We start from the raw sequence: 21982 nt of genomic DNA on the forward strand, positions 1-21982 counted from the left end.
TCCACTATATACAAACCAAGATTCCCCAACTACCTCACCCCCCACCCCAATACAGTGACCATATAGTGGTACATACCAGCTGTATACAGGATCTGTATACAATATAAGTGATTGTATACAGAACCATATGTTGGTAAATACCAGCTGTGCACAGATCCTGTATACCATATAAGTGATTATATACAGGACAATATAGAGTTATATACCAGCTGTATACAGATCTGTGTACCATATAAGTGATCACAATTACATTTAGGGACAATCTTTTCTGATCAGCGTCGTCTTCTTTCCTTTTCTTCTCCATCCGGCTGATACCGTCATGATGTCTTCTTCCAGACAAAACTTCATCTCTTCAGCATCTGCAGGACAAACATGTTAAACTCTGCATTTTTCCAGTGCTCTCCATTGCCAATCCACCCTTTGCCATTTCAATTCCCAATCCCCCCCTCTTCTGTTCCATTTCAGTTCCTCCCTCTGATCCTCTCTGTGCCCTTCTGATAGGGGGAGGGGATGAAATGGCACAGGGTATCAGAGGATGGGGAGGGGGGATTGGGAATTGAGGCAGCCCCTCTGATCCCCTTGTGCCATTTTAATTACCTCCATATGCTATTACATTCCCAATCCCCCCTCCCCTGCACCGTTTTTATTACTCCCCTCTGATCCCCCTGTGCTGTGCCATTTTAATTACCCCCACAATCCCCCTGTGACATTTTATTACCCCCTCCTCCCCCATGACATTTCATTACCCCCCTCCCCCCTGTGACAATTCATTAACCCCCCTCCGCCCCTCCCTCCCCCTTCGCCTCCGCTGCCACCTCACCTGCCAAGGCCTGGTCCCGGCGGCAGATTGTGAGGCTCTGTCTCAGGGCAGGGGCAGGCAGCTTTTCTTCTTTACGCCAGTGGGGCGCAGGCTCCGTGATGACGAGTGACGTCCCCCTGCGCAATGTCAGGGGCGTCACTTGTTATCGAGAGCTGACTGGCACTCACTGCGGCCATTTTGAATAGTAAGTTGCGCTGCGCTGCCAGGGGCAAGGCATGGTAGGGGCAGAGGATGTGATTGTCCATACCATGGGTCTGGTGGGAGTCGTGGGACCCATTTTTTTTCTTATTATTACCACATCATGGTTCTAGACCATGATGTAGTAATAAATAAAAAATGAAAACATCTTGGGCAGCAAAGTGCCGCCCTTGAAAAGTGCTGCCTGGGACCAATGGTCCCACCGGGTCCCATGGTAGGGCCGGCCCTGCTGCTACATGTACCATTCCTTTAATCCAGCCATGATAACTGGTTATGGGAACTTATATAAGGGTTGGGCTGAAAGTTGAGTAAATTCAAAGTTTCGGCAAACTGACTCATCAAAGGCTGTCTACAACTCTAGCATTCTCTCTCAGTGAAACCCTGGTGTGTGCATGTGTGCCGCTTCGAAGAATGGGAACAGAGTTTTTTTTATTGTAGACAGACTCCTGCTGCTTTGAAAATGAAGTGAGGAGTTCAAAGACAGATACCTTCATGTGCTTGTGCACAGTGCATGCATGTTCTGTGAAGGTGTACAAGTAATACACATCAGACTGTATAGACTTATATGGCGATAGTCATCGCTACTGATAGATCTATACGTTTTCTGTACTCACGGTCTTGTTATAAACTGTTCTAGCAATTTCACCACATTAGAAAAAAGCTTCTTCTGTAAACAAAGTAAAGGAAGACTGCTCATCCCTAATGGTTTATCTACGAGCCAGTGAACTGGAGCCACACAGTGACTGAGGATTAGTGGGGCAGGGTGTAGATGTTTTTATTATTTGAAGTAATAGTAATAAAACAAAATAGTAATAAAACAAAAACAACAATAGTAATAATACTAATAATAGGAATAATATTGCTTAATAAATGGTTCACATGTCTTTCAATCTAATCTGTTAAAGGAAATACTGAGTTAGCATTCAGTAGAGTCCCCAAGGAACAGTGCATTTCCCTCATTATTAAAGTGAATGTGGCACCTAGATTTTTTTTCCTGATTATGGTTAGATACTAAAACATGTATTTATTTTTCATTTTTTTGTGCATTTTTATGGGGGCTTCCATCTTGCCTGACCTTTTTTTTTTTTTTTTTTAAATAGAATTTAGGGAAATTTTCTACAGCAGGACTCATGGACCATAGACAGCAATAGACAGGAGGTGTCCCATTCAGATTGCAGATGGCCCTGAGCATTCTGGGTGACCTTTTCAGACATCAATCTACAGGGAGGAGGATGCTGATGATCTCTGCTGTGCATGGTGGTGAATCCAGTGTTATCTCTCTACTGGTGTCACCTATCACTTTGCTTCTGAGAAAAAAGGCCTACAAGAAATGATCTGTACAGTACAGAAAGAAATCAGCTCAGTTTTAGACCTAGTGGCCAAAATAGTAATTGCAAGATTTCTGAATTAATATAGATAGTAAAATAAAAAAAATTCAACAAAAAAAAAAGTGAAGGAAAATCACCAAAAACTATTAAATAATATGGTTAAAACCTTATTTAAACAATGGGTCATTTCATGGCCCGGGCTGCTGGAAAGAGTTAGAGAATAACTGTTACCCAGCTCTGAATTTTTTTTTTCCAGCATTGTTTTTCCAGCATTGTGAAGGTGTAAAGGTTGCTAAGTGGGGAGACCTGCAAAAGACATGTTTAAAGATTTTAATATTTCAAAGGGGTTTTCTGGGCTATCCACAGGATAGGTCATCAGTCGCTGATTAGTGGGGTGCTGACACCTGGTACCCCCCTGTTCGTTGACTGCACTACACAGTGACCAGGGCTGGAAGCAGATGGCTCCGTTAACTGCATAGTGGCCAGGCTTGGTTACTGCAGTTTGGCTGCCATACACTTGAACAGAAGCTGAGCTGCAGTAATGTGCTGGCCCTACTACACAATAAACTGAGCAATCTACCTCTGGCCCTGTTCACTGTAAGTGCCGAGCAAACAATCCAGGTGTCAGCACCCTACTGATTAAGTGCTATATTTTAAAACAATTATATTATATTATATCTCACCTGTCATGATAGACCTTTTAAAGTGCTTTGCAAGCTTAAAGGGTAGCTCCCACCATCCTCTTTTTTTTTTTTTCTGTCCCTGCCTATTGCCCATCTATCCCTAACCCCCTCCCTGCCTTTATTTTTTTTTTTTTATTATCTTAAAAATGGCATTTTGTCTGCCTGGTAGTGTGCTCACTACCAGGCAGACTTCCCCAGCAGGCACCACGTCACTGATGCCTGCTGGGGGCCGAGTTCCGCCCATAGTTCTCCTGACAGGGTGCCTCCAGCTGTTTCACCACTACAACTCCCAGCATGCCCTGACATCTATTTGCTGTCAGGGCATGCTGGGAGTTGTAGTGGGGAAACAACTGGAGGCACCCTGTGTTGGAAGACACCCAGCCCCCGACCAATATCGCCCCCCTCCCCCTCACCTGTGCCGGACCATGAGCGGGGGTCCGTAGCAAGCAACAAGTGTGTGCCCGGCTTCCTGTCATGCCCGTACACTCTGGAAACTGTCTCTATGTTTCTGGAGGATTGAAAGTCCTCCAGAACCATAGAGAGAGTTACCAGAGTGTAGGAGCATGACAGGAAGCCGGGCACACACTTGTTGCTCAGTGTAGGATGGGCCCTCCTGTAAATGGCGCCCCCCTCTCTTTATAACGCGCTCCCGGTAATGACAGGACACAGCAGTGAGGAGGCGGCGTATCCCCATAGGAGCCACGGCTGTAAGGAGAGGTAAGAGCCATGTTCCTCCCTGCTGCAGGGAGAATATGCAGCAGGGAGGCGGACAGTGTGAGAGTCCAGGGAGCCAATGCGCAGCCCTGGATTTCACTGTGCTCGCTCTCGCCTGTTTGATTGACAGGCGGGAGCGAGCACCGCAGTGACTGGAATTTCGACTCATTTGGCCAGGCTCAAATGAGACGAAATTCTGTAGTGACGTCACTGCCGAATGCATTCGGCCACTAGGAGGGCGACCCCTAGTGGCCGAATTTAAAAGTGATTTTAAACTGGTTTAAAATCACTTTTTTTAATTAAACTATATTAGAGATATGTTGTAGTACTTAAGTACTACAACATATCAATTTTTTTATTTGATGACAGTGCCCATTTAAGAGTTCATAGGGCATAATCACCCTAGTCTTAACAGTATAGATAGATAACCTAGGGAATCTGGGTAATGATGATTGGGGAAAACCTCATCAATATGAACATGCCGCATAATCCTTACCCCTGAGGTCATCAGTGAATCCTGACACCAACATTCTCTCACAGCTTTTAGACAAATACCCCCCCACATGCAATTTCATTACTAGCCATGCCAATTTATTACACCCCATGCCATTTCCTCATCCCTCTGTGCCATTTCCTCACCCCCATGCCATTTCATCACTCCCTTGTGCCATTTTATCAGTTCTTGTGCCATCTACCTTACCCTTGTGCCACCCGCACAAGGCTAAAAACCAACTGCTCCCGCAGGACCCATGTAATCCCAATCCCATTGCTGTGGTCACTTTTGAAAGATTATTTTGACCATGCAGAGCCACTGACTGATTTTAAGGGAAAGCCAATCACCAGTGACCACAATGTTACTTCCTCATCACAGGTAGGTGGCTAAACCCGACTGAAAAAGCTTTGTATAAGGAGTTTTATATCACTGTGACATGAAGAGGGTCTTGGTTCCTACAGATATATTGTCTTGTCATATAGTTACTATGGGGGAGATTTATCAAAAACCTGTGCAGAGGAAAAGTTGCCCAGTTGCCCATAGCAACCAATCAGATCGCTTCTTTCCTTTTTAACAAGGCCTCTGCAAAATGAAAGAAGCGATCTGATTGGTTGCTATGGGCAACTGGGCAACTTTTCCTCTGCACAGGTTTTGATAAATCTCCCCCTATGTTTTCTTTTTATTGGTAATATTATTATTTACATGCCACATAAGTACAAATGTATTCAAGATAAGAAAAATCTTAAAGATAAAATGATTGAACCTACTAGTACCTAACAGAAAACCGTGCCAGATCCATTGACATTTTCTTCATTACATTTTAGATGTTTTGTTAACCGTTTAATATGGTTTGTTAAAAAAGCACCTACTTATTATCAGCAAAGAAAAGGTTAATGCGAAGCCAGAAAAGACCTCGGCTCATTGGCACACAAGACAATGTCCTTCATGATGCTCCAACTTTCACGAAGTGTGAAGAAATCAAAACCACCTTCTCTCGCTCTGTTGGAAGAGTGGATGACCCCTGGCAGCTGCCCTGTACGGCAAGTGGGGGGAGAACTTGCTCATCTGCGAGTAACAGAGTAACAGTTCAAATCACAGCGGATGAGGCGAAGGGAAGAGACGACGCTCTGCTGAGTGACACAACGTAATAATTAGTGACAATGATTGACAGATACACTCCATCTGCCGCTCCGATGGCTGGGAGCAGTTATTCCACAACTGTCTGTGGGCACAGCCATCCCTCTTGGGAGTCAATGATGGTCTGTGATTGACAGCTGCCTCCAAGAGAGAAAGAGACAGAGATAGAGGGTGTGTGAGAGAGGGAGGACGGACAGAGTACACTTACCATAAGTCACAGCTTTCTCCAGATCCCTAGTCACAGCTCTATGTACATGCATTTTGCTTCATAAAGCATGCCAACTGCTATACAGATTTTAAATGAATTACTATAGTAGCTTGTATTAACCCCTCCACTGCCAGACACTCACGGCCCATTAGTGAAGCCAACAATGAGTTTGTTTATTGATTGAACTAATTGGTGTGAGAAGGATAATCAGAGTGATTGACATCATTAACGTCTCAAGATATTGTCAGTCTGGGGAGTGTGGGAAAAAGAAGTCCCATGTTATCAGCCACCTTGTGACACACACTGAATATACTACGGTATATATAACTCATTGCAGGTCAGTAATACTGTGTGGTCTTACCAAAACTAAGGGATAGTATTTATTTCATCTATTTATACATGCAGTCCTAGTGTGGTACGTCTGCTTCAAAAGTTGAGGAAACTTTCAAGAATCAAACACGTATTACTTAACCATATTTCACATACCGTATTTTTCGCCGTATAAGACGCACTTTTTCTTCCCCAAAACTGGGGGGAAAAAGTCGGTGCGTCTTATACGGCGTATACACCCCTATCGCGGCGGTCCCTGCGGCCATCAACGGCCGGGACCCACGGCTAATACAGGACATCACCGATCGCGGTGATGCCCTGTATTAACCCTTCAGACGCGGCGATAAAAGCTGACCGCCACGTCTGAAGGGAAAGTGACACTAACCCGACTGTTCAGTCGGGCTGTTCGGGACCGCCGCGATCTCACCACGGCAGTCCCGAACGGCCCGACTGAATAGCTGGGTTAGTGCTTACAGGACACCGGGGGGGGACCTTACCTGCCTCCTCGGTGTCTTCTCCGTTCAGGGATCCCCTCGTCATCACGTCGTCGCGTATGTGTGTCAATGTGCTTAACGACATGATGGCGGCGACTGAGAGCGAGGATACCCGGCCTTCAGCAGAGACGTTCCGGAGCGACGGGGACACGGCGACCGCGATGGAGCGACATCCAGGGCAGCGGTGATGGGTCCGGAGCGGCGGGGACACGTGAGTATTACCTCCTATGCAGTGGTCTTCAATCTGCAGACCTCCAGATGTTGCAAAACTACAACTCCCAGCATGCCCGGACAGCCGTGGGCTGTCCGGGCATGCTGGGAATTGTAGTTTTGCAACATCTGGAGGTCTGCAGGTTGAAGACCACTATTGGGTTCAAAATCTTAATTTTTTTAGATTTTGCCCCTAAAAATTGGGTGCGTCTTATACGCCGGTGCGTCCTATAGAACGAAAAATACGGTAATTCTCTGGTTCTGCATCCATATGTGAATATTTGTATCTGAACAGGACACAGCTTGGCTCATTGACTCAGCTTGGGATCTAGAGCTCAGAAAGTTTTTGTTTCCCCAGTTTTTAAGATTTTGTAAACATATATGCATGTAGCTATAGGCATAATGGCTTTTATAAATCCTGCATACCTTGTACTTTCATTTTGGGGAGGTGTTTTGCATCTAAACACTCAAAATAGAAAAAAACTGGGAGCTTACCCCCTTTTCTTGTAGCTCAAACACAATGATTGTTGCTCCAGACCCGCAGGCTTAAAGGGGTATTACAGGAATTTTCTTTTCTATTTGATTGTGCTTCAGGGGCTGTAAAGTTAGTGTTGTTCATAATAGAGCATCTGTACCTGAGTTGGATGGCTAGTCTTGCAAGTCCTATGTGATCTTTGCCCCGATTTTCATTTTTAGCAGCATGCAAAATGAGTGTTGTCGCAGGTTTTCCCAGGTTGCAGTGCAGCCCGAAACATTATATCACTAGTCGGGTGTTAAAAGAGAGCCTGTCTACTCCAATGGTTGTAGCGACTGCTGGGTGGGAAGGAGATCATTCTTCACACTGCTGCAGGGAATTTTAGTTTCATGAACAACTGTGCTGCAAAGGGAGGGGTGGCTGATGTGAGGGAGGGAGGAAAGTGAACTAGAACTTACAAACAAGGGATCCTGGGACTTGTAGTTGGAGGGAGGTAACTCTCACAGCAAATAGCCTTTTCACAAAAGCAGCAGCATTTTATTACATTAGCTGGACATAAACATTAGATAGATGACAGCGCAGTGGGACTGGCTGACCATCTAATGTATATGGTGTCTTCCTGACTCTCCCAGGACAGCACATGTTAAGGGACATCAATGTCGAGGAGCTAGATTTCAGTCTAGAAGCAGCTTTCCTCTCTTGTTACATAGTTATATAGTAGAAGGAGAGCAGCACCCAAAAAAAGAAAAATTCGGTGCACGCAGAGTCCAGACCCGGGTCAGGGATCCATGTATAAGCAGAAATTGGAAATATCCGCAGCACACTGAGTAGTAAAATTCAAAAAAGTTTTATTCCATCACAGTGGGGGTATCCAGAACAACGTTTCAACCAGCTCCCTGGTCTTTATCAAGCTCGAGCTTGATAAAGACCAGGGAGCTGGTTGAAACGTTGTTCTGGACACCCCCACTGTGATGGAATAAAACTTTTTTGAATTTTACTACTCAGTGTGCTGCGGATATTTCCAATTTTTTCTTGTTACATAGTTAGTTACATAGTTACATAGTTAGTACGGTCGAAAAAAGACATATGTCCATCAAGTTCAACCAGGGAATTAAGGGGTAGGGGTGTGGCGCGATATTGGGAAGGGATGAGATTTTATATTTCTTCATAAGCATTAATGTTATTTTGTTCCAGGAATGTATCTAATCCTGTTTTAAAGCTGTAAATTGTTCCAGCTGTGACCAGTTCCTGAGGTAGACCGTTCCATAAATTCACAGTCCTCATGGTAAAGAAGGCGTGTCGCCCCTTGAGACTAAACTTTTTCTTCTCCAGACGGAGGGAGTGCCCCCTCGTCCTTTGGGGGGGGTTTAACCTGGAACAGTTTTTCTCCATATTTTTTGTATGGGCCATTAATATACTTATATACGTTTATCATATCCCCCCTTAAACGTCTCTTCTCAAGACTAAACAATTGTAACTCCTTTAATCGCTCCTCATAGCTAAGATGTTCCATGCCCCATATTAGTTTAGTCGCGCGTCTCTGCACCCTTTCCAACTCCGCAGTGTCCCTTTTATGGACAGGTGCCCAAAACTGAACAGCATATTCCAGATGAGGCCGTACCAATGCTTTATAAAGGGGGAGTATTATGTCCCTGTCCCTTGAGTCCATGCCTCTTTTGATACATGACAATATCCTGCCGGCTTTGGAAGCAGCAGCCTGACATTGCATGCTATTCTGTAGTCTGTGATCTACAAGTACACCCAGATCCTTCTCTACCAGTGACTCTGCCAGTTTAATCCCCCCTAAGACATACGATGCATGCAGGTTATTAGTACCCAGATGCATAACTTTACATTTATCCACATTGAACCTCATTTGCCAAGTGGATGCCCAGACACTTAGTCTATCCAAGTCATCTTATAACCTATACACATCCTCTATAGACTGTACCGTACTACAAAGCTTGGTGTCATCTGCAAAGATAGAAACAGAGCTGTTAATACCATCCTCTATATCATTGATAAATAAATTAAACAACAGCGGTCCCAGTACTGAACCTTGGGGTACACCACTAATAACCGGGGACCAATCAGAGTACGAATCATTGACCACCACTCTCTGGGTACGATCCATGAGCCAGTGTTCAATTCAGTTACAAACTAAAATTTCCAAACCCAAAGACCTTAACTTACCTGTCAGACGACTATGAGGGACAGTATCAAACGCTTTAGCAAAATCCAGAAACACTATATCCACAGCCATTCCTCTGTCAAGGCTTCTACTCACCTCTTCATAAAAGCAAATTAGATTGGTTTGACAACTTCTATCCTTAGTAAACCCATGCTGGCTATCACTTATAATACAATTATCCCCTATGTATTCCTGTATGTAATCCCTTATAAGTCCTTCAAACAATTTACCCACAATGCACGTTAAACTTACCGGTCTATAGTTTCCTGGGGAAGACCTAGAGCCCTTTTTGAAGATTGGCACCACATTCGCCTTGCGCCAGTCCCTTGGCACAATACCAGACACCAGAGAATCTCTAAATATCATGAACAGGGGTACAGATATTACTGAACTTACATCTCTAAGAACTCTTGGGTGTAGTCCATCCGGTCCTGGGGATTTGCTTACATTTATATCACTTAACTTACCTTGTACCATCTCTACTTTAAGCCAGTTCAGTACATTACATGATGTGTTACCAGCACTGACCTGGCCAATGTCAGCTCCTTCTTCCATAGTGTATACAGAACTAAAGAACCCATTCAGTAGCTCCGCCTTCTCTTGATCGCCCGTGACAACCTCCCCATTATCATTATTAAGGGGTCCTATATGCTCTGTCCTTGGTTTTTTTGCATTTATATATCTAAAAAAATATTTAGGATTAGTTTTGCTTTCTTTGGCCACCTGTCTCTCATTTTGAATTTTTGCTGTTTTTATTACATTTTTACAGATTTTATTAAGCTCCTTGTACTGTTTAAATGTTATAGCTGACCCATCAGATTTGTATTTTTTGAAGGCTATTTTTTTGTTGTTAATTGCTCTTTTAACATCATTTGTCTGCCATGTAGGATTTAGTTTTAATCGTTTATATTTGTTCCCCTTTGGTATATATTTAGCTGTATAGTTATTTAGAGTTGATTTAAAGATGTCCCATTTACCTTCTGTATCAGTATTTGACAACACCTCCCCCCAGTCTATGTCCTGTAGTGCAGCCCTCAGCCCAGGGAAATTTGCCTTTTTAAAGTTATATGTTTTTGCCTTCCCCGCCTGTCTTTGTTTTCTACATTTTAAGTCAAAAGTAACTATATTGTGGTCGCTATTACCAAGGTTTTCCCGCACAGTTACATTACCAACCGGCTCTGCGTTGTTGGAAATGATCAGATCCAACAAGGCATCACTTCTTGTTGGGTCCTCCACAAACTGGCCCATAAAATTATCCTGCAATAAATTTAGAAATTGTCGCCCCTTTGTAGTTTTAGCCAACCCCGGACCCCAATCTATATCTGGATAGTTAAAATCTCCCATTATTACCACTGTACCTGCCCGGGCGGCCCTCTCTATTTGTTTATGAAGCCGAACTTCTATCTCTTCAGTGATATTAGGGGGTCTGTAGATTACACCAAAAACTATTTTTTCAGTATTTCCCTCCTTTTGTAATTCTACCCACAATGATTCCACATCCTCAGAATCATGTTCTTTGAAAGCACAGGCATGCACAGCCAAATTGAATGTGCATGTGCATATTGGGTCAGGAAATAGCTGTTGGAAGAGCAATGTTATTGAAGAGCACATCCCCTACACATGGCTAACTCAACATTTAGAGGGAGATTTATCATTGCTTTTAGAGCATTTTCTTTTGTCAATGTTTTGGTGCAGTTCAGGCGCAAGCAGCATATTTTGCGACTTTTATGCGCCTTTTGATATGGACAGTTTCACTCTTTTTGCCTACCCGTAGAACTTTTTCTTTTTGATCATGCAGTGGTCACGTATTTATCATTTGCAACTTTTCTCAAAGTCGCTATTTTGTGCACAAAGGTCCTTTTTTAGGCGCAAAGCTCCAGCACCTACCAGAAGGCATGAGAATCACTTCTACCTTCAATCTTTAACTTCTTGTGAAGGACAGTGTCCCACTCCCCTTCTATGACACACGCTCAGGAGCTGTGCGCGGGGCATAGCTGGGTCATCCTGGCGGCTATCTGCCACCAGGACCCATCTATTATGCCAGATATCACCGATCACCGAACACTTAACCTGACAAATTCAGGACTCGGGAAAGTGTCTACTTCCCTCCCTCACAAGTGTATAGAAAAAATGTATGTGATAGAGCTTTTCCCACCATAGAAGAGCTGCGCAAAATTCATCATCCTGCTGCACCTTCTTGATAAATAAGATGCACACTAGTCAAACCTACCACTCGAATAAACGTGGGAAAATAGCTCTACTGTAGACATTCTTTGATAAATCTGGGCCTATGTTCTATCCGTAAAATTACTCTTACAATTCTCCACCCTCATCAATCCCCAGCTTCCAAGACTGGGTGCCGAGGATGGATGTTCTTAGGAGGAGGAGTTTGTGGTGTCCCAGCACCAAATTCCTGTGGGCTGCAGATCTCCTTGGCAATGCCTGCTGTTCTTGTGTTGGGCCAACTGTGAAAATGTTTACTGTGTTTAATGCACGCTTGTCAAACCCACCACCCAAATAAACATGGGAAAATAGCTCTAACGTAGACATTCTTTGATAAATCTGGGCTTTAGTCTCTTCAAATTTATGTCTTAGGGAGGCCCTTTAGTTGCAGAATGCAGACAGGGGGACTTCTATTCAAGAGCTACAGAGGTGGGTCTATTCAATCTGAACAACCCAACTTAAATCAAAGCCTTTATGGAAATCATCAGATCTCCATGAGCTGGGAAAATATGTTAGAAAGTTATTTTATAATATAGAATGTAATATATTTGAACTAATATATTTAAACTAATATTTGAACTTTGCAGCATGTCACACTTTAAGCCATGTTTTGGTCCTGGCAGTTTCACTTTAGCATTCGTTCTGATACAGGTAGAGACCAAAGAGGACTGGTTGTCTGGCTCAGTTTTACAGCTAGGCCAGCCATATTCTCCATCATGGCTCGTTCAGAGGCAAAGAGGACAGATGGTTTAGCTGTTGAACTGAGCTAGACAACCAGCCCCCTGCTGGCATGTCATCGATACATAGAGTATGGGAATCTCTCTGTCTGTGTTGGAACTAATGCAGAAGTGGAGCGGCTGGGACTGACTAAGGGCTGAAACTGGGACATACTGCAACTGCAGAGTTGAATAATGAAGTGTATTAGTAAGTTCAAGGTTTTACATGTCACAAACAAAAATACATATTTCTCCCATGTATAACTTCTTTAAACTATATGGCAGTTAGATGTTTGTATACAAAACTCTAATTCTTATTATTATAGCCAGACCACTTTTTAAATTCTGTAGAAATTAATTTAGCAACTCCTTATTCAAAGGTTAAAGACAACGCACTGTCTGAAAAATGACATTAAAATTTTAGTATTCCTTTTTAAATGTCAAAAGAAGATGAATGAAGGATGCCACCAACATCCGTCTTTAGTGGGTGTGGGGAAAACTGTCACTGAGTTTCAGAATTATGATCCAAGGAGCCAGTTAAGGCTCATAGCTTAGCAATTTAACACCTGAACTGCTGGACTGTCTAACAATATTTCATCATTCAAAGCTCAGAGAGATAATCTTATAGCAAAAGAATTTCATGTCTATATGTCGTTTGTGAATGTGCATGCTATACCTGCCTTATACACTAGAATCCAAAGGAATATACTATTTAATCTTACATGAATTAAGAAAAACTATTAAAGTACCCATACACATTAGACAAGGCCAGGCAGAATCCATTAATATGAGACAATGTATATGTGGTGTCCCAGCACCAATAGCTGTCCTGTGGCTTTGGTACTGTCTTGGGCAGCTTGGCAGCACAAGGTATTGGGCCCACCAGAGTTTCACAGTTAAATCAATTATGTGAATATTATAATGTCAGATAATATATTTTCTTAAATTAGTTATATTATTGTTATATGTATATATGTGTACTGCACCTTTAATTAAGAGCAGTGAACCCCATGTGACCCTGCCTGCCAATGGGAACCCCTAAAGTCTTCTCTGTATAGTGTAGTGGGGGGTGGAATTCTTTAGTCTAGTTTCTGCTGAGTCACAGTCTGGTTCAGGTGTGTGTGCTGTGTGCTCTGAGGAGAGGCCTACCGTATATACTCGAGTATAAGCCGAGTTTTTCAGCACGATTTTCCGTGCTGAAAACACCCCCCTCGGCTTATACTCGAGTGAACTCTCCACCCGCAGTGGTCTTCAACCTGCGGACCTCCAGAGGTTTCAAAACTACAACTCCCAGCAAGCCAGGGCAGCCATCGGCTGTCCGGGCTTGCTGGGAGTTGTAGTTTTGAAACCTCCGGAGGTCCGCAGGTTGAAGACCACTGCGGCCTTCGACATCATCCAGCCCCCTCTCACCCCCTTTAGTTCTGCACAGTACTGGCCTCCGCTCGGCGCTGGTCCGGTGCTGCAGGACTGTCCGGAGAGGAGGTCGTCCGGTGGGATAATGGTTCCGGGCTGCTATCTTCACCGGGGAGGCCTCTTCTAAGCGCTTCGGGCCCGGCCCAGAATAGTCACGTTGCCTTGACAACGACGCAGAGGTACGTTCATTACCAACGTACTTCTGCGTCATCGTCAAGGCAACGCCTCTATTCTGGGCCCGAAGCGCGGAGAAGAGGCGCCCCCGGTGAAGATAGCAGCCCGGAACCACTATCCCACCGGACGACCTCCTCACCGGACAGTCCTGCAGCACCGGACCAGCGCCGAGCGGAGGCGAGTACTGTACAGAACTAAAGGGGGTGAGAGGGGGCTGGATGATGTCGAAGGCCGCAGTGGTCTTCAACCTGCGGACCTCCAGAGGTTTCAAAACTACAACTCCCAGCAAGGCTTGCTGGGAGTTGTAGTTTTGAAACCTCTGGAGGTCCGCAGGTTGAAGACCACTGAGGGCGGATGATGACAAGAGGATGATGAAGGGGGGTGGGGATGATAACAAGGGGATGATGAAGGGGGTGTGTGGGATGATTACAAGGGGATGATGAAGGGGGGTGGGGATGATGACAAGGGGATGATGAAGGAGGGTAGTGGGATAATGATGAAGGGGGGTGGGGATGATGACAAGGGGATGATGAAGGGGGGGGGTGTGGGATGATGACAAGGGGATGATGACAGGTGATGATGATGAGGGTCTGGATGATGACAGGCGGTGATGATGATGAGGATGTTAATGACGGGGGTCTGGATGATGACAGGGGGCATGATGTATTTCCCACCCTAGACTTATACTCGAGTCAATAACTTTTCCTGGGATTTTGGGTTGAAATTAGGGGCCTTGGCTTATACTCGGGTCGGCTTATACTCGAGTATATACGGTACTTCAAATCTAATCTCTCAACTGTCATCCTAGTAACATAGTAACATAGTTCACAAGGTTGAAAAAAGACCAGAGTCCATCAAGTTCAACCTATAACCTTAATGAGTCCCTAATGAGTCCCTACTGAGTTGATCCAAAGGAAGGCAAAAAAAACCCTCGTACTAGAGGTAAAAATTCCTTCCCGACTCGAAATATGGCAGTCAGAATAAATCCCTGGATCAACGTTCTGTCAAAATATATATGTTGTCCCTACCAGGGACTGAGGTGCCTTCTAAAATGTAACTTTTAATAATGTAGTTTAAAAATACCAATCCACAAACAAAAAATAATAATAAATCTTCAAGAAGTGATATTATCACACTGTTGCGACTATTGAGACCAATGACGCGGTAGGTATAGCACCAGTGGTTAGGTACACACCATGCTATAATTATATAATCCTAGATGTGATGTTGACACTATCATGTATAGTAATCAAACAATATTTATCAATATATTTTCCCTTCTCCCAACGCGTTTCCATGTAGGGGTTAGAGTATATAGTTATCCCCCACACTTCTTCAGGGGATTAGGTCTATGGTTAAGGCAAACTCTGGAGTCAAGTATCACGCTAATATGTCACTGTATATGTCTCTTTAAATGGGCAGATTTATCAACCAATGACACCCAGAGGATAACCACCATGAAGCAAACTGCGTCAATAGAGCTCCGGCTCAATGATTAGCTATCGCGTCCAGAGACCAGGCAGGGCGTTTCTCACCATCCCGGTTAGTGCCTATAACGATAAAAAATCATGGACATCTCCCTTAGTAACCAGTAGATGACTTACCCCTCTTTGCTGTTTTTCGTGCATTAGCAAGTGGGTACTTACTGTCTACTGGATCAAATAAAATGAGAGAGCCGGGCACTGAAAAAATAATATCCCCTTATTTAGAATCTCATTCAAGCAGAGTGTGTGGAGCATATACAAAGTAGCCGCATAATAACTAACAAGAGGTAAGTAATAAAATGTTGTCTGAATTACTTACATACAGCTGTTCAAGACAAAGTGCGCATGAATCGCTGCTGTGGCGGTGTCCGGGCTGTCTGCGTGTCAGGTGAACAACGTTCTGTCCCTATAATTCTAGTATACATAACAGGTGATGCTATTATTATCCAGACCCATTTTGAATTCTTTTACAGAGTTCACCATGACCACCTCCTCCGGGAGAGAATTCCACAGTCTCACTGCTCTTACAGTACAGAACCCCCATCTGTGCTGGTGTAGAAACCTTCTTTCCTCTAAACGTAGAGGATGCCCCCTTGTTATAGATACAGTCCTGGGTGTAAATAGATCATGGGAGAGATCTCTGTACTGTCCCCTGATATATTTTACATAGTTATTAGGTTTCCCCTAAGCCTTCTTTTTTCTAAACTAAATAACCCTAATTCTGATAATCTTTCTGGGTACTGTAGTCCTCCCATTCCCCGTATTACTCTGGTTGCCCGTCTTTGAACCCTCTCCAGCTCCACTATATCTTTCTTGTACACTGGTGCCCAGTACTGTACACAGTATTCTATGTGTGGTCTGACTAGTGATTTGTACAGTGTTAGAATTATTTCCTTATCGTGGGCATCTATGCCCCTATTGATGCACCCCATGATTTTATTTGCCTTGGTCGCAGCTGCCCGACACTGGTCACTACAGCTAAATTTACTGTTAACTTAGACTCCCAAGTCCTTTTTATATCAGTCGTCCCAAGTGATCTCCCATTTAATACATAATCCCATGTGCATAACTTTACATTTATCAGAGCTGAACCTCATCTGCCACTTCCCAAACCTCCAACCTATCCAGATCCATTTGTAACAGTGCACTTTCATCTATAGTGTTTACCGCTTTACAGAGTTTAGTATCATCTTTAAAGATTGCCACTTTACTATTCAACCCTTCTACAAGGTCATTAACCTCTTAAGGACCCAGGACGTATGAGTACGTCCTGGGTCCCGGTCCTGCGATATAACGCGGGGTCACACGGTGACCCCGCATCATATCGCGGAGGGCCCGGCGTCATAGTGAAGCCGGGACCCGCCTCTAGTAGCGCGCGGCACTGATCGCGGTGCCGCGCACTATTAACCCTTTAGCCGCGCGCTCAAAGCTGAGCCACGCGGCTAAAAGTGAAAGTAAAAAGTGCCGGTTAGCTCAGGGAGCTGTTCGGGATCGCCGCGGTATAATCGCGGCATCCCGAACAGCTGTAGCACAGGAGGAAGGTCTCTTACCTTCATTCCTGCAGTCCGATCGCCGATTGAATGCTTCAAGCCTGAGATCCAGGCTTGAGCATTCAATCGCCGAAAACACTGATTGATCCATTCCTATGGAGATGAATCAATCAATGTTAAAGATCAGTTAATGCAATGTTATAGCCCCCTATAGGAGCTATAATATTGCATAAGAAAAGTGTAAAAAAAATCATTAACCCTTTCAATTATCCCTTCCCCTAATAAAAGTTTGAATCACCCGGCATTTCCAAGAATAAAAAAAACACAGTGTAAATAAAAATAAACATATGTGGTATCGCCACCTGCGGAAATGTCCGAATTATAAAAATATACCGCTTTTTAAACCGCACGTTCAATGGCGTACTCGCAAAAAAATAAAAAGTGATCAAAAAGTCTGATCAGAACAATAATGGTACCGCTAAAAACTTCAGATCACGGCGCAAAAAATGAGTCCTCAAAGCGCCCTGAACACTGAAAAATAAAAAAGTTATAGGGGTCAGAAGATGACCATTTTAAACGTATACATTTTCCTGCATGTATTCATGATTTTTTTCTGAAGTGATACAAAATCAAACCTATACAAGTAGGGTATCATTTTAACTGTATGGACCTACAGAATAAAGATATAGTATCATTTTTGCCGAAAAATTTACTGCATAAAAACGGAAGCCCCCCAAAACTTACAAAATAGTGTTTTTTCATCAATTTTGTCGCACATTGATTTTTTTTCCCGTTTTACCGTAGATTTTTGGGTAAAATGACTAATGTCATTACAAAGTAGAATTAGTGATGCAAAAAATAAGCCATCATATAGAATTTTAGGTGAAAATTTTAAAGAGTTATGATTTTTTAAAGTTAAGGAGGAAAAATTGAAAATGAAAAAATGGAAAAAGCCCGGGTCCTTAAGGGGTTAATAAATATATTAAACAGGACAGGACCCAAGACTGACCCCACTAGTAACAATCACCCAATCAGAATAAGTAGCATTAACCCCTTAAGGACCGGGGTTTTTTCCGTTTTTGCATTTTCGTTTTTTGCTCCTTGCCTTTAAAAAATCATAACTCTTTCAATTTTGCACCTAAAAATCCATATGATGGCTTATTTTTTGCACCACCAATTCTACTTTGTAATGACGTTGTGCCCAAAAATCTACGGTGAAACGGGAAAAAAAATCATTGTGAGACAAAATTGAAAAAAAAAACGCCATTTTTTAACTTTTGGGGGCTTCCGTTTCTACGTAGTACATTTTTCGGTAAAAATGACACCTTACCTTTATTCTGTAGGTCCATATGATTAAAATGATACCCTACTTATACAGGTTTGAATTTGTCGCACTTCTGGAAAAAATCATAACTTCATGCAGAAAAATTTATACGTTTAAAATTGTCATCTTCTGACCCCTATAACTTTTTTATTTTTCCGTGTATGGGGCGGTATGAGGGCTCATTTTTTGCGCCGTGATCTGAAGTTTTTAACGGTATCATTTTTGCATTGATAGGACTTATTGATCGCTTTTTATTCATTTTTTCATGATATAAAAAGTGACCAAAAATGCACTATTTTGGACTTTGGAATTTTTTTGCGCGCACGCCATTGACCGTGCGGTTTAATTAACGATATATTTTTATAATTCGGACATTTCCGCACGCGGCGATACCATTTATGTTTATTTTTATTTTTATTTACACTGTGTTTTTTCTTTTATGGGAAAAGGGGGGTGATTCAAACTTTTAATAGGGAAGGGGTTAAATGATGTTTATTCACTTTTTTTTTGCACTTTTTTTTTGCAGTGTTATAGGTCCCATAGGGACCTATAACACTGCACACACTGATCTTTTACATTGATCACTGGTTTCTCATAAGAAACCAGTGATCGATGATTCTGCCGCATGACTGCTCATGCCTGGATCTCAGGCACTGAGCAGTCATTCGGCGATCGGACAGCGAGGAGGCAGGTAGGGGCCCTCCCGCTGTCCTGTCTGCTGTTCGGGATGCCGCGATTTCACCGCGGCTATCCCGAACAGCCCACTGAGCTAGCCGGCATGCTTTCGGTTTCACTTTAGACGCGGCGTTCAACTTTGAACGCCGCGTCTAAAGGGTTAATAGCGCGCGGCACAGCGATCAATGCCGCGCGCTATTAGCCACGGGTCCCGGCCGTTGTTAGAGGCCGGGCCCGAACCGCTATGACGCGGGGCCACGCCGTGGCCCCGCGTTATAGATCGGGAGTGGACACATGACGTTCCAGTACGTCATGTGTCCTTAAGGGGTTAATAACCACCCTCTGTTTCCTATCACTGAGCCAGTTACTTACCCACTTGCACCAAATCTATGTATGTGGGAGCCAATTTCACTATCATCCAATGGCAGGATGTCAGGTGAAAGAAAGATCAAGCATGCTGAATTACAACATGCTTGATCCTTTGTTCCCATAGGAGGGGGCCGCTCCAGGGTAGTTAGGCAGTGCCTTATTGCTACGTTTCCTGGTAAAGAAAATTTATCGTGGAATCTGGAGAAATAGCAGTTTCGCCCAAAGTTATCTCACTTGTGGTAACCTTTATGGTCTCAAATGTGATTACATTATTTGATACCCCATTTATTGGTAGTATTTTATATACCTTCTGGGCACAAGAAATTACACAGTTCCAGGAAGCTATAACATTGCAAAAAAAGTTAAAAAAATGTTTTAATAAATGTGATTTAATCCCTTCCCTAATAAAAGTCAGAATCACCCCCTTTTTACCATAAAAAAAATTTACTATGTAAATAAGAATAAATATAAACATATGTGGTATCGCCGGGTGCGCAAATGTCCAAACTATAAACATATATAATTAATTAAACCACACAGTCAATGGCGTACACGTAAAAAAATTCCAAAGTCCAAAATAGCGTATTTTTTGTCACTTTTTATACCATTAAAAATGGATAAAAAGCGATCAAAAAGTCTGATCAAAATAAAAATTGTACCGCTAAAAACCTCAGATCAAAGTGCAAAAAATTAGCCCTCACAAAATAAAAAATTTATAGGGGTCAGAAGATGACAATTTAAACGTATACATTTTCCTGCATGTAGTTATGTTTTTTTCCAGAAGTAAGACAAAATCAAACCTATATAAAAAGGGTATCATTTTAACCGTATGGACCTACAAAATAATGATAAGGCGTTATTTTGAGCAAAAAATGCACTGTGTAGAAACGGAAGCCCCCAAAATTTATAAAATGGCATTTTTTCTTCAATTTTGTCGCACGATGATTTTTTTTTCCGTTTCACCGTGGATTTTTGGGTCATGATTTTTAAAAAGTAAGGAGGAAAAAACTAAAATGCAAAAGCTGAAAAAGGCTGAGTCCTCAAGAGGTTAAAGTTCAACCAGACGCAAGACCTCTTTTACATACTATTTTGAGGTGGGCTCTCCCATACATCTTATTTAATCAAAAAGTGCAAAGTCTTAAAGGAGTATTTTGGATTTTTTTTTAAATTTGACTGTGCTATAGAGGCTGTAAAATTACTGTAGTTCTGTCTGTGTCTGTACCTGTGTTTGATGTCTGGTCTCGCAATTCTTATGTGATCTTTGCCCCGATGTTAATTTTTAACAGCATACAAAATTAGGGTCATATCAGGTTTTCCAAGTTCGCAGAGTGGCCTGAGATATTACATCACTAGTCAGGTGTTGAAAGGGAGTCTGTCTTCTTCAATGGGTTGAGCGACTGCTGGGTGGGAAGGGGATCATTCTCCACAGGGCTGTAGGGAATTGTAGTTTAATGAACAGCATGCATAGCTCAGGTGTGTTGCGAAGGGTTGGGTGACTGTGGGAGTGACTGTGGGAGTGAGTGTGGGAGGGAGAAAAGTGACCTCAAACCTACAAACAATGGATGTGAATTCAGGTAGAAGAAACAGACATGGTCGCACATCTACAATCTTGTATAATGATCTAATTGCTTCTCAGCATAATATCAAAAACTAACAGGTTGTAAGTATACATTTTTGATCGAAAAGTACAAGCCCACTCGCCACGTCAAGGCCACCTATTTAGAGTGGGTCCCTAACGTCCCTAGCATAAAATGGCGTAGCACTGGGCGGCGGCGACACAAGTGCCCACGGGGGGGGGGGCGACCCACTGGCAGAGCGGCTCCAATGCCACTCAAACCAGTCTATGGGTCGCACCCCCCCACAGACACGACGCCACGGCAGCAACGGACACCGCACAGCACCACACCAGTGTGAACAAGGTGTAACAGCACACTTACCATGCTCTCCCAGTCAGACTGGGAGGCTGCTAGGAAAGAAATGTCCCTTGTGTAGCTAACTACTACTTATATAGGGTTGGGCTGAGGGGGTGGGAAAGAGTGCAGACACATGTTCAAACAAAAAAAAGGACGCCGCACAGCACCACACCATCCTGGGATCCTGGGACCCTGGGACTGAGTTGATGGGGAAAGAACTCCAACAGGAAATAGCCATTTCACAAAACAAAAGTAGCAGTGTTGTGGTGGACCTACAACACAGCCATATAGCCCCAAGACAAGCACGGATCCTTCCTAAGCATGTCCATTACTGTCTGTAAGGTAAGTACTAAAGTCACCATATGGTGAATAACCCCTTTAAGCATAAAACATATCAAGAAAGACTACATTTATTAAAGTCTATTGGTAAAATGGCCACTTTAGAAGTTTAACGGAACCTGTCTTGTTGAATATACAGTCCAATCTACCATGTTATAGAACAGAAGAAGCTGAACAGATTACTCTATAGACTTTTTGGTAAGGTTATAGTATAGCTTGTCATGTATTCATGTAGATTTCTGCTCATTCTATAGTCAAGTGGGTGGTCCTCCTCCGTGACTGACATTTCTCAATATACACAGAAAGCTGTCAGTCACGGAGTAGGACCACCCACATGACTACTTAACCCAGAATAATACTTAACATGAATAAATGACAACTTATCCCGGAACTTTTCCCACAAAACTATATTTCATTCTGCTCTGCTTCTCTTGCTCTACAACATGACGTTTGCAGATATGACAGATTCCCTTAAAAGTGACCACATTTATGTTATAAGGAACGTTGGCCATTTCATTTAATGAGTAATGGTATTGCAGCTTTATGTCTGGAGAGCTGACTTCAGGGGCGTAGCTATAGAG

The 21982-nt window shown here is 43.1% G+C and overlaps 1 long non-coding RNA gene across 1 annotated transcript in view; it reads left to right on the top strand.

The window, feature by feature from the left end:
• Positions 1 to 4266: 4266 nt before the first annotated feature.
• Positions 4267 to 21982, top strand: part of LOC130357853 (uncharacterized) — a 108188-nt gene continuing 90472 nt past the window's right edge. Inside the window, exon 1 of the long non-coding RNA XR_008889297.1 lies at positions 4267 to 4614. This is a non-coding gene — a long non-coding RNA (uncharacterized LOC130357853). The remainder of the gene's footprint in view (positions 4615 to 21982) is intronic.

The sequence above is a fragment of the Hyla sarda genome, chromosome 2 (genome assembly GCF_029499605.1).
Source record: "Hyla sarda isolate aHylSar1 chromosome 2, aHylSar1.hap1, whole genome shotgun sequence".
Classification (NCBI taxonomy): Eukaryota; Metazoa; Chordata; class Amphibia; order Anura; family Hylidae; genus Hyla; species Hyla sarda.